General features: G+C 36.8%; 1 long non-coding RNA gene across 1 annotated transcript; it reads right to left on the reverse strand.

Annotated features, from left to right (window-relative positions):
- Nucleotides 1-5498: 5498 nt before the first annotated feature.
- Nucleotides 5499-8797, reverse strand: LOC141567139 (uncharacterized). Its single transcript, XR_012489534.1, has 4 exons — nt 8729-8797; nt 7708-7745; nt 6600-6715; nt 5499-5664 (listed from the first exon to the last, which is right to left on the reverse strand). It is a non-coding gene; the product is annotated as an uncharacterized LOC141567139 (long non-coding RNA).
- Between the last annotated feature and the right edge of the window lie 3841 nt (nt 8798-12638).

The following is a 12638-nucleotide window of genomic DNA, read 5'->3' on the forward strand; positions in this document are numbered from 1 at the left end:
TCCACTTTTTGAAGACTCACCGCGTTTGTACATTTTGTTTGGTGAATTATCTTAAAATTTACAATATAAAAATGTTAATAGTTTACCTTTTTAACTTCCTAAAGAATCAGTATTACCTTACACTGTTGTATCAATGAAAAGGAAGCTTCTGCAAAACAAAACAAAACAAAACAAAACAAACAAAGGAAAAAAACCACACAGAAGAAAATGATATAAAAGGAAAGTAAAATAAATAAATAAAAATAAATTTCTGGTAGTAAGTGATCACATCTCTTAGCAAAAATGTGTGAAATTTGCCTGTATGAAAATTGCAAGTATATGATTCTTTATGGCAGGAGCAAAACACTAAATATACAAAACAAAGCAAAGTCAAGAACAAGTCTTTAATTCCCAAATTAACCTTACTTTGTGAAAAATAATTTCATTATTTTTATTTATTCCCAACACCTTGCTTAAGAGACATCAATGTTTTTTTAACCTTTATAGTTGAGAGCCTAGTCCAGGGGAAAAATGCCTTGCCAAAGTCACTTAGATATGAAGAAATTAATCAGTTATTGGTTGTAATGGTGTGCCTCTATCCAATACCTTACAGATTACCTTATTCTGAAAGTAAAGGACCACCATAGCTTTAGGAAATATAACTTGTTACCAAGGTTATCGATAAGTTGCATCCTTACACAAAGCCTTGAAATAGCAGCTTCAGAGCTCGCAAACATCAAGTCAGATTGTCAAGGAATACCAGAGGTAGAAGAGATCATTTCTCTTCACACTTTGCAATTAACACTAATGGAATGTGAGCCCCCAAAAGGAAAAACAGACTTTAGTTGAAGTTCTTGGGTTATAGATGAACAAAGACCTGAAACCTACTGCTCATTCTAACGCACCATTCTGTCTCCACTTCTCTAATATGGGAAATAAGCAACAGCGACCCACTGATGCAATTTAAAAAAGACAACTTATAACATGCTCAGTTTTACGTTAGCAGTTTAAATATTACAAACTTAATCAAAGCAGTCACAGCATTGTTTCCTGAATTTACTATGATATGTGAAGTATTTCATTTACCTAAGACTGGAAAATTTCTCACCAGAACAAAGAAGTGCAAAGGAAATGATGAAAATAGCTTTGATCCATGAGGAGAAGAAAGGCATTTCATCAAGTCTGTGAATGAAATATTCAGAATGGTTTACCCATGCTCAGGGACAAATCCTGATTTTTCTATGAATAGACCAACAGAATCCACATTCCACATGTGATAAATTTCTTACTGGTAAAGGAACTGTTCCAATTCCCTAGATTCCTAGTTTAGGTGAACTGTTTCCGTTTTCTTCTCCCAACCCTCAGATTCAACAATATTTAACCGTTCAACAAGACATAACATGTGACCTGAAGTCTCCATAGATACGTGAGAGAAAACCTGGACCAAAGCCTGTTTGCACATGCAGAAGGGGCTGCTTGCTGTCCCAGTCCATTAGGTCAGCTGATAGGAACCTCGCTCCATTTAAGGGAATGTGCACACTTGGAGCAGTCCTCACAGCAATGCTCCACACCAGGCTCCTCCCTAGATCCCCCACCTGACCTACCTGCCACAGGTAATGCCGACTGAGGCCCACAGCTCTTGCAATTGTGACTCTCTGGTTCACCTTAACTCCTCAGTCTATTTCATCCACCTAAGTCACTTTTATTGATATGTAAGTGAGGAGCTTAATGAGGGAACATAGAAGATCTCAGGGCAGACAAAGCACAGAGGTATTTTGTGTTCTCCCTGGGGACTGAAAAGTAGGTCATGAGACATACTTCTCAATAGCTCTTCCCTCAGCAGGAGGCTTGAGGACCACTTGATCTGATGAATAGAGGTATGAGGAACGTAATAAATGCCTTACAGATTCTAAGATATGTGAAAACTTTCTAAACAATTGAATTGGAAAGGAAAAAGCATTTAAGCAAGAAAAGAAGAGTAATTAGGTGTAAACCTATACTCTCAGTAGCTTTCAATACCAGAATTGACTCATACTCAATGGGAATTCTTACTTTCTTAACGTTCTATTTTTTTTCTCTCTTTGAAACTATTGTAGATTTACAATTATAAGAAATAGTACAAAGAGATTCAATTTGCCCAGTTTCCCCCAGTGGTTGTGTCTTGTAAGACTATTGTGCAGTATTACGAGGACTTCGAGGACTTCGTTCTGGCGTAGAATTCACCATTGTCCTGTCGCGGAAGGTGAAAGCATTCACAGGCTCAAGGAATAGAAGTTAGAAACTTTATTTAAGAAGAAAGGCGCCAGCAGAGAGGCCACTGGGGGTGGGTGGTACCTGGGATGCATCGCACAGTCTCCAGTGGACAACCGCATCTAACTTTAGGTTAGCTTTTTCTTATATAGGAAAGAGGAGCCAGTCAGGCAGGTTTGAGGGCTGACATCCTCACATTGTTTCCTGGGTCTGGTCTGTTTGAAGATAATGTTATCTCCGGACTCCAGACTTGCGTTCAGCCTGGGGTGGAGTGCAAACAATTACATGAACTGTTATAGGATTAAGAAATTACTCTTTTTCTGACAAATCAGACTTGACATTAGTTAGAGAGCTTTTTAGGGTGCTCAGTCTCATTACCAAGACTGTGGAAGAAGTGTTTATAGATGATGCCCGGGCAATTATATGTTTTTAAATTTCCCCGATGAGTCTTAGACCAGCCAGCTTTGGGCAAGCCTGCGTCACAGCACAGGATATGAATTTATAGGATAGAAGAGAGAGAAGGCTGGGGAATTAAATTAGAACTGTCTGCATTTAAGTTGTGTAATTGATGGACATTTGTCACTCTGATTCCACCTGCTGTTTTTCACAGTGAAGAAACCCAGGATTTAGTAAGAAACATCTAAGATTAGTTATTCTCCATGCCAATTTAGACAAAGGAGCCACATTTAACAGCAAAGTGACTGTTATGTTTACAGTAGTTCTTTGAACTATTTATGTTGACACCATTAGCGATATCTGTGATAGACCAATCCTTCCAGTGAAGGACAGTTTAGGGAAAAGTAAACTGAAGCCTCGAGTCGAAGTTGTTGGGAAGCTCTTTATATTACACACACACACACACACACACACACACACACACACACACACTGTTGTCCTGGACATTGACAACATACTTCTGAAGAACCCATGGGTCAGTGAGGAAATCAAAAGGGAAATCAAATATATCTTGAAACCAATGAAAATGGAAACAACATACCAAAACTTATGGGATGCAGCAAAAGCAGTTCTAACGGAAGTTGATAGAGATAAACACCTACCTAAGAAAAAGAGAGATCTCAAATATATGAGCTAACTTACACTTTAAAGAGCTGGAGAATGAAGAACACATGAAACCAAAGTTAGCAGAAGAAAGAAATAACAAAGATCAGAGAAGAAATAAATAAAATGGAGCCTAGAAAAACAATAGAAAAGACCAATGAAACCACCGTGTTTCCCCGAAAATAAGACCTAGCCACACAATCAGATCGAATGCGTCTTTTGGAGCAAAAATTGATATAAGACCGGGCCTTAGATTAAGTTTTGCTCAAAAAGACGCATTCTAGCTGATTGTCTGGCTAGGTGTTATTTTTGGGGAAACATGCTAAGAGATGATATTTTGAAACAGGGAACAAAATTGACAAGTCTTAGCAAGACTAAGAAAACAGAGAGAATATGTATTTTACATGTACATTATATACATACATATATTTACTGATACCACACTGTCTTGATTATTGTAGCTGTTTAGTAGTATATACTAAGACTAAAAGAATTAGGGTCAGTGTTCCAGGTATAGCCATGTTTCTAGGCATGTGGTGGCATTTCATTGTTGTTTTTTCATTTAAGTTTCTGATGGCATATGTGGAGCATCTTTTCGTATGCTTATTTGCCATCAGTTTATCTTCTTTGGTGAGTTGTCTGTTTAGGTCTTTGTCTCATTTTTTAAATCGAGCTGCTTGTTTTCTTATTTTTGAGTGGTAAGAGTTCTTTGTATATCTTGGGTAACAGTCCTTTATCAGATGTGTCTTTTGGAAATACTTCTCCTGGTCTGTGGCTTGCGTTCTCATTCTCCTGATGTTGTCTTTCACAGAAAAGTTTTAAATTTTAATGAACTCCAGTGTATCAGTTATTTCTTTCATGGATCAATCCTTTGGTGTTGTATCAAAAAGCCATCCCCATACCCAAGGTCATCTAGGATATCTCCTGTGTTCTGTTTTAGAAGTATTGTAGTTTTACATTTGTATTTAGGTCTATGATCCACGTGAGTTAATGCTCTTGAAAGGCGTAAGGTCTGTGTCTAGGCTTTTTGCATATAGTTATCAGGTTGCTCTACTGCCATTTATTGAGAAAACTATTTTTACTCCATTGTGTTGCCTTTGCTCGCTTGTCAAAAATCAGTTTACTATGTATATGGGTATATTTCTAGGCTCCCTATTCTGTTCTACTCACCTATTTATCTATTCTTTCACCAGTACTACACTGTCTTGATTATCAGTTGATTTTTGTCGAGAGTTCCAAGATAATGAAATGACAAAAAAAATAGTCTTTATAACAAATGTCGCTATGACAACTGGGTAGCCACATACAAAAGTGTAACTTCATACCCATAATTCTCCCCATATACAAAAATTAACTCAAAATACATCAAAGATCTAAATGCCAGTACTAGTACTATGAAACTCTTAGGAGAAAACCTAGGTGCAAATCTTCTTGAGCTTGTGTTAGGCTGCAATTTCTTATATATAACACCAAAAGCACAAGCAACAAAGGGAAAAAATAGATGAGGTAGACTTCATTAAATTAAATAAAATTTGCATCAAAGGACACTATCAATAAAGTAAAAAAGGCAACCCAAAAATGAGAGAAAACATTTGCAAGTCATATATCTAGTAAGGACGTAGCATCTGGATTATATAAAGAACACTGCCATCCTTTGTCTTGACTAGTTTTTGAGAGACAAAGAAAATAATGTAATTTCCACCCAAGCCTCAGAAATTGTGCAATATCTTTAAATAGACTCTGCAATTCATTCAATTGTATACATGTCCTACGTTTTAGAATATAAGTCCATGTTGCCTAACATTTGTGATCATAAGATTGACCTGGGTAGTTGTTAACTTTCAGTTATCCAGATCTGTCTTCTAGAGATTTTTATTCCTTTGGGTAAAGAAGAGCCCTGTAACTTTAATAAACAACCAAGCGATGTACTATTTTTTCACATTTTATAATATTTATGCAATTATAATAAACAAAAGTATTCATGTCTTTCAACCCATTAATCAACCAAAAAAATGAAGATAATATTATTTACCATTTTATTGATTGAAATATTTATGATTGTAAATTGCATCAGGTTTGATATTTTTGAACACAATTCAGATAGTTTTTCAACTCTCATGGAATAATTGAACAGAAGAAAAAATGTTTCAATTAAGGTTCTTCGAGTTGGAAAAAATCTTCAACATCCTACATTCCATCTTGTGTACAATAGAAGACTTTGTCTAGTCATCTAGGAATTTAAAGCCCTGATTAAGAATATTAATTGGTGGTTAGAATCCACTGCAAAATAGGGTTGCAATAAGCCATAGGAATGTGTCGCTCAGGCAGAATCAGCAGTTACCAAAATGAGCAAATCCAAATGTTCTGTCACTTTTTCTGTAATAAGAGAAAGAGAGAGAAAAAGATATTACTAAAAAGATCATTTAAAATTACCTGGGTATGATACTAGTTGCTTCTAAAAGAGGAGAATTTTAATATGGGACTGTGTAGAGAGGGTATGCTCCACTTCCACAAGCACCTGGGATCCACCTGCTTCCCAGCCCTGCACACGTCCTCCCCCCAACTGGGACAACTTGACTCTTCCTCCATGCTCAGTCCTCACTGAGTCTTGGAACCCACCCAGACCTGAGAGAGGAGAGGATTAGAGGTTGTTTCAGTGGTTTTCTAGAAGTAGAAGCCAATTTTGGGATTAAATAAGAGGAAACACCTGAGAGAAAATGAGACGAGAAGTAGGAAGATCGGCTGAACCTTTAGACTGCAAATGTCTTCAGAGTAAAGGGTACAGGAAGGGAGGTCGGATGGAAGTGTCCTAGATGGTCCTGCTTTCTAAGGAAGGATTGCAGTCTGTCATGGAGTTCAAGAGTAAAAGTGGGGCATCAGTGGAATCCCTTCCCACCTGAATGGGCCCGTTAGGATGGATTTCAAATGTCTGTAGTCAGTAGGATTCCTTGCTCAGTTATGCTCCCTGTAGCTTGAAGCTACATCACAGAGATTCTCAGTTATCATCTGAACTTCAGAATTCAATGTATTGGTCATAGATCACCATTAGTAAGTCATAATAATTAAACTAAATTATTTGATTTATACGTTTGCAGAATATCCAGCAGAGTTATACTGAGAGGTCAAATACAAAACTTTAGAAATGAGAACTTCAGGGAAAGGTAGAAGTGTGTTTCTGTGGCATTTGCAGAAATAGTCATTATTTACTGTGTACAGTGTGCCTAGGCTATCAGAAACATGGATTGTTCTATCATTTTGTGAGGGTTTCCTCATTATGTTGAAAAAGCCAAAATTTAATCTTGTGTTCTTACATCATTTCAGTACAGAAAAAACATGGATTGTAGTAAGTTATGCCCTTGGTTGTACAGATTGGATCATGTTCTCCGGTGCAACTATCGTCCGGATCTTCATACATACTACAGTCTGGCTGTTAAACATAAATAACAACATAAAATTGGTCATATTATGAAATTTTACAATAAAGTGTTCTTTATTCTTAAAACAAGATACCATGCATCAAAATGGAATGAAAATATTTGAGGTTTACAAACAGGAATCAAGGTACCAGAAACCCACTTAGACATAAAATATTATTGATATATTTCTACAACCCCAGTATCATTATTAAAATAACAGACAAATGACTGAATGTATTTTTATAATGTAGCCACTCAGCTCCTGCTTTTCCACATACCTACGTCCAGGCTTTCCCCATTGTTTTTACCACAAGAGATCATAAAACTGAATTTTTTATAATTCCCCTGTCTTCCTCAATGGCTTCACTACTAGATCATCTGACTATTATCACCATATATGTATGTAGTCATATATATTGGTACTTCATGTGTGTATGTAACTATATATATATATATATATATGTATAATTTCTTTAGTGATGACTCAATTCATAATTTACATACATAAACAGTATTGTGTATTCCTACATGACCTGCTCTTAAATGTTTTTGTAACCTGTATTCAGGTGTTTAGAACTGAAGTTCATTTTCTTCACCTCTATATAATATTTCTACTCTGTGAATATGTGAAAATTGTTCTTTTATCCAACTTTGTGGAAAATTGTTGTTTCTAAATCCTCTTGTTTTGCTAGGATAAACATTTCTGCTTTAAGCATGCTGTAACCCATACCAGATGCTTGCTTATAACAAGGTTTACAGTAAATAATGGAATTTTTTGAATAATAATGGAATATTTTACCTTGTCTAAAATGCCAAATGGTTTTATATGGCTGGCAAGATTCCATTTCTTGTACTTAGGTAATAATAACACATTTCTTTTATAACTTTTTGGAGAATCATCCTGTTGTACATTTTGTTTGGTGAAATTTGCTGTTAAGACTTACAATATAGAAAAAATTAAGTTTACCTTTTTTAATTCCCAAATTAACCTATATTAACTTACCACTTTGCGAAGGGGTTTTGGACGTGGATAAGCAGTTTCTGCAATCAGCACCCAAAAGAAAAGTTGAAAATAAGAAGAGGGGAAAGCAATTAGTCTCTGGTAGGAGTACCCACGTCTTTTAGTAACAAAATACCATGCAAATTGTCTGCTCACGACCTGCAGGTTCTGAGATGAGCCTTTTGTGGCAGTATCAAAGCAATAACTTAACAAAATAACTCCAAATCTGGATTCATAGTTCCATATTAATCTAACTCTGTTAAAAGTAATGTATGTGTTGTTTAATAATCACCAAAACCACCTGTGAAGATACCGTAGTTGTTTTTGTTTTTTTAATAGATGAGAGACATCCTAGTCAGAGAAGGCAATACTTTACTTTAGCTTTAAAGCCACTTAATATGCTCTCTATAAAGTATTTAAAGTTAAGAAATTAATTCCTACTTAATTAATTAGTACTCAGGTCTAATTTCAGGGGTCTTTTCAACACCTCACAGTTACTTTGCTCTGAAATTCATCCTCTAAAGGACTTGAAATTCCTTTAAGTCCCCTTGTGCTTAAAGGAAGATAAATTGTCAGGAGAAGGATCAATGACTTCTTTCTTTATACGGAGCCCTGACTTTAGTGGACTCAGAACTGGCAAATGAGAAATGAGTTTCTAGGAAATATCAGATCTAGAAGACATCATTACTCTCCACACTCTGCATTTAGCAACTATGCAATCTGACCTCCAAAAAGAAAAAATGAAGTCAGGTAAATACATTTAGTCATCAATGAACAAAAAGCTAAGTTCTGCTCTTTCTAACACACCTCTCTGTCTTCACCTCCCTAAGGTGGGAAATGAGAATAAGCAATCCACTGATGCAATTTTAAAAAGGGAATTTATAACATGTCCCATTTAATTTTGCCAGTTTAAGTATTACAAGTCTAACAAAAGAAGCTCCTCCATTTCTAGATAATAGTAGTTGTTTCCTGCATTTTCTAAAATGTGTGAATTGCTTCATCCAGAACTGAACAAAGTACTCACCAGAATAAAGAGGAAATGCCAAGGAAATGATGAAAATCGCTTTGATCAATGATGAGAAGAAAGACATTTTTTTCAAGTCTGTAGAAGGAGCCCAAAAGAAATGTTTATAACACATGACAGGGAAAAACTGCCCATTTCCAAGTGAAAGTTTCTTACAGGTAAAGGATCTGCCCACTCTCCGAGATTCCTAATTATAGTGAACTGTTCCCTGTTTTCTTCCCCCAACCCAGGTCTAAGACATGCATGTGACCAGGAGGCCTCATAGAGACTGGGGAGAAATACTAGGACATGTGCTCTTGGCACATTTAAGAAGGAGCTGCTCATTCCCCAACCCTCGGCTCAGCCCACAGGAACCTGACTGCATGTAAGGAAATATGCACATTGGGGTCTTAGTTTTTCCTCACAAAATAGAAACAGTTATTTCAGGAAGGAGTGACCCGGAGCAGTCCTCGTAGTAATTCTACACGCCAGAGCTACCTTTGTACATTCCCCACCTGACCTACCTGGAACAGAGAACGCAGTGGAGAGTGAGGCCTACAGCTCTAGAGACTGTGCCTATTTTGTTCACCTTTCCTTCTTAACCACTTCCACCCAGCTGAGGAGTCTCCTTATTGGGCTGTAGGTGAGGAGCTTGATGAGGTAAAACCCATTGCTCATGACGCATAAGACATGGAGGTATTCTGTGTTCTGCCTGGAGGCTATAATGGAGCATGTGAGAGATGCCACACAAATAATTCTCAATAGTCTTTCCTCAGCAGGAGGTTTCGGACAATTTTATCTGATGTACCCAGAAATATGGGATGAGGGTTAAAATAATAATTGTTGCTTTAAAACCCTAAACTAGAGAAGAGATGTGTAAGCTTTTTATGCTACTGAGTTGGAAAGAAAGGAGAATCAAAGCGACAAAGAGAAAAAAAAGTTTGGGGAACTATAATTAGATAAATACCTAGGCCCTTAGTGTTTTGCACTAGGAGCACATTAGACTTACTTGGCTATTTGACATTTATTAAAGTTCATATTTTGAGATAAGTGGACATACTGATAAGGTGTGAGTACTAGTACAGAGATTTCTTGTATTCCTTTTAAGCAATTTCCTCCAATGGGAACATCTAGTAAAATTGTAGTATAAATTCACCATTAGAAGTGCTCAGAATGTTCCCAGGTGAGTCTTGGTGAATCAGCTTTGGGACCTGGCCTGAGGACAGCATGTGAATATTAAGACCAAGAGAGAAAGAAGCCCCAGGAATGAAATTGACAGCACAAGGGACAATGCCCTGCATTATATGTTGAGTAATTTGATCTGAGGAATAAGTGAGGAAAAAAGATGTGGTCAGTATAGCTAAGCTGACTTAGAATACAGTCTGGATAGTCCAGCTGACCGAACTGGGTCAGGCCAAATGGGCTGATTCGTTTATGCTCAGTTGACAGATTTTTACCTCAGAGTTAAGTGGGAGACCCTGCAAGGATTGAAGTGGAGAGATTTAATCAGAACTGTGTAATCTGCTTCACACTCTCAGTGGGAAAAGCAAATGAAAGTCCTGAGTTCAAATCCCATCTACCACAGAGTAATCTTGATGCTATATTCAGACTTTCTAATCCACAATTTCCTCATTTTAAATGTGAGAATAATAATTTTTGTCTCATAGGATTGTCTTAAGTGTTAGGGATAATATTAAAACAGTCTGCACTTAGGTGGTGTGTTATACTTACATTTGTTACCGTAATCTAATCCGCCTGTTTTTATTAGAAAGAAAGCTAAGATTTAGAAAAGAAACTTTGAGGCCAGAACTGTTCCAGGCCAGTTTAATGGGAGGATTCAAAAGCTCATAAGTTCAATGATTAAGGTCATTGTCAAAGTTGCTGAAAATATTTGACACTAAATATTCCATTTTGGGGGAACATAAAAGTAACCACAATATCACCTCACACCTATTAGAAAGGCTGTCATCAAAAGGACAAGAGGTGACAAGGATAGGCAAGGCTGAGGAGAAAAAGGAACACGTGTGCACTGTTGGTGGGAATGTGAATTGGTACAGCCACTGTGGGAAACAGTATGGGGGTTCCTCAAAATGGAACTGTCATGTGATCCAGAAACCCACTTCTGGGTATATATTTTCTTAACAAATTAAGAGCACAACATAATATTTTTATCCGTAGGCCCTAAGTTGGACAGCACATATCTAGAACTTTTTCACCTTGTATAACTATATACCCATGAGGCCATAACTTACTTCCCTTTTTCCGTCCCCGACCCCTGGCAGCCACACTTTATTTCCTGCTCCTATAAGTTTAACTCTGTTATTTATCACATATAAGTGGAATCATGCAGTATTTATTCTGTGACTGACTTACTTCACTTAGCATAATGTCTTCCAGTGGCATGTTATCGTAAACATAGTCTTTCCTTCATTTATAAGGTTGAATACGTATGTGCATATCACACTATCTTTATCTGTTTTCCTCTTGGTGGACATTTGGCTTATTTCTGTATTTTGATTTCTATGAATAGTGCTGCAATCAACATGGGACTGCAGATATCAATCTTTGGGATATATACCTAGGAGCAGAATTGCTAGATAAATGGTAGTTCTACTTTTAATTTTTTTGGAACCTTCATACCGTTTTCCAAAGTGGGTATACATTTTACATTTCCACTAACAATCTTAGTGCAGCTGGGCTGCTATAACAAAATACTACAGATTGAGTAACTGAGGAACTTAACAGTTTTGAAGGCTGGGAAGTCCAAGATCAAAGTGCCGGTACGTTTACATTTTGGTAAAGGTCCTGTTCCTGGTCCTTATCTGGTACCTGCTCACTGTGCTCTCATATAGTAGAAGAGGGCAGGGAGCTCTCTGAGGCCTATTTTATATGGCACTGATTGTGTTCATGATTGTTCCACATAAAAAGTAACCACAATATCACCTCACATCTATTAGAAAGCATCATTCTGATGACTTCAGCTTCCAACTAAGCATCATTCTGATGACTTCAGCACCCCCAGAGGCCCCACCTCCCAATATCATCACGTTTAAGAGTTAGGATTTCAACATCTAAATTTATGGGGGGCACATTCAGACCATACCATCAACAGTGTTCAGGTTTTCCATTTCTCCACATCTTTGACAATATTTGTTATCTCTTGCTTTTTTTATGATATACATCCTAAAAGGTACGAGGTGATATTGTGATTTTGATTTGCATCTCTGTGATGATTAATGATGTAGGGCATATTTTCATGTTCTTGTTGGCCATCTGTATATTTCCTTTGGAAAAATTGTCTATTCAGATCTTCTAACCATTTTTAATTGGATTGTTTGGGTTTTTGCTGAGTTGTATGAGTCTATATATTTTGGATATTAGCCTCTTATCAGGTACGTATATGATTTGCAAATATTTCCTCCCTTTCAGTAGTTTGCCTATTCATTTTGTTGTTGGTTTTCCTTGCTGTGCAATAGCTTTTAGTTTGATATAGTCCCACTTGTTTATTTTTCCTTTTGTTGCTTTTGCTTTTGGTATCAGATTCAAAAAATTATCTCCAAGACCTATATCAAGGAACCTATTGCCTACGTTTTCTTCCAGGAGTTTTGTGGTTTCTGGTCATGTGTTCAAGTCTTTAATCGATTTTGAATTAACCTTTGTATATGTTGTAAGGTAGTGATCCAGTTTTATTCTTTTGCATGTGACTATCCAATTTTCCAACACCGTGCCTCCATTCCCACAAATATTTATGGAATGATGACCATGCACTTGACATAGTAATAATGGTACATTTTTGTGTTCAAATATTAAATCAATATTTCTGTAGTAAAATTAATTCTAAATGACAATCTGGCCTTCCAACTAAGCATCATTCTTAGAGGTGGAGAGTAATGGACCATCTGCCGTATATCCCAAAATGGAAGACTTAAGT

Source organism: Rhinolophus sinicus, linkage group LG10 (assembly GCF_036562045.2).
Source record: "Rhinolophus sinicus isolate RSC01 linkage group LG10, ASM3656204v1, whole genome shotgun sequence".
Lineage (NCBI taxonomy): Eukaryota > Metazoa > Chordata > Mammalia > Chiroptera > Rhinolophidae > Rhinolophus > Rhinolophus sinicus.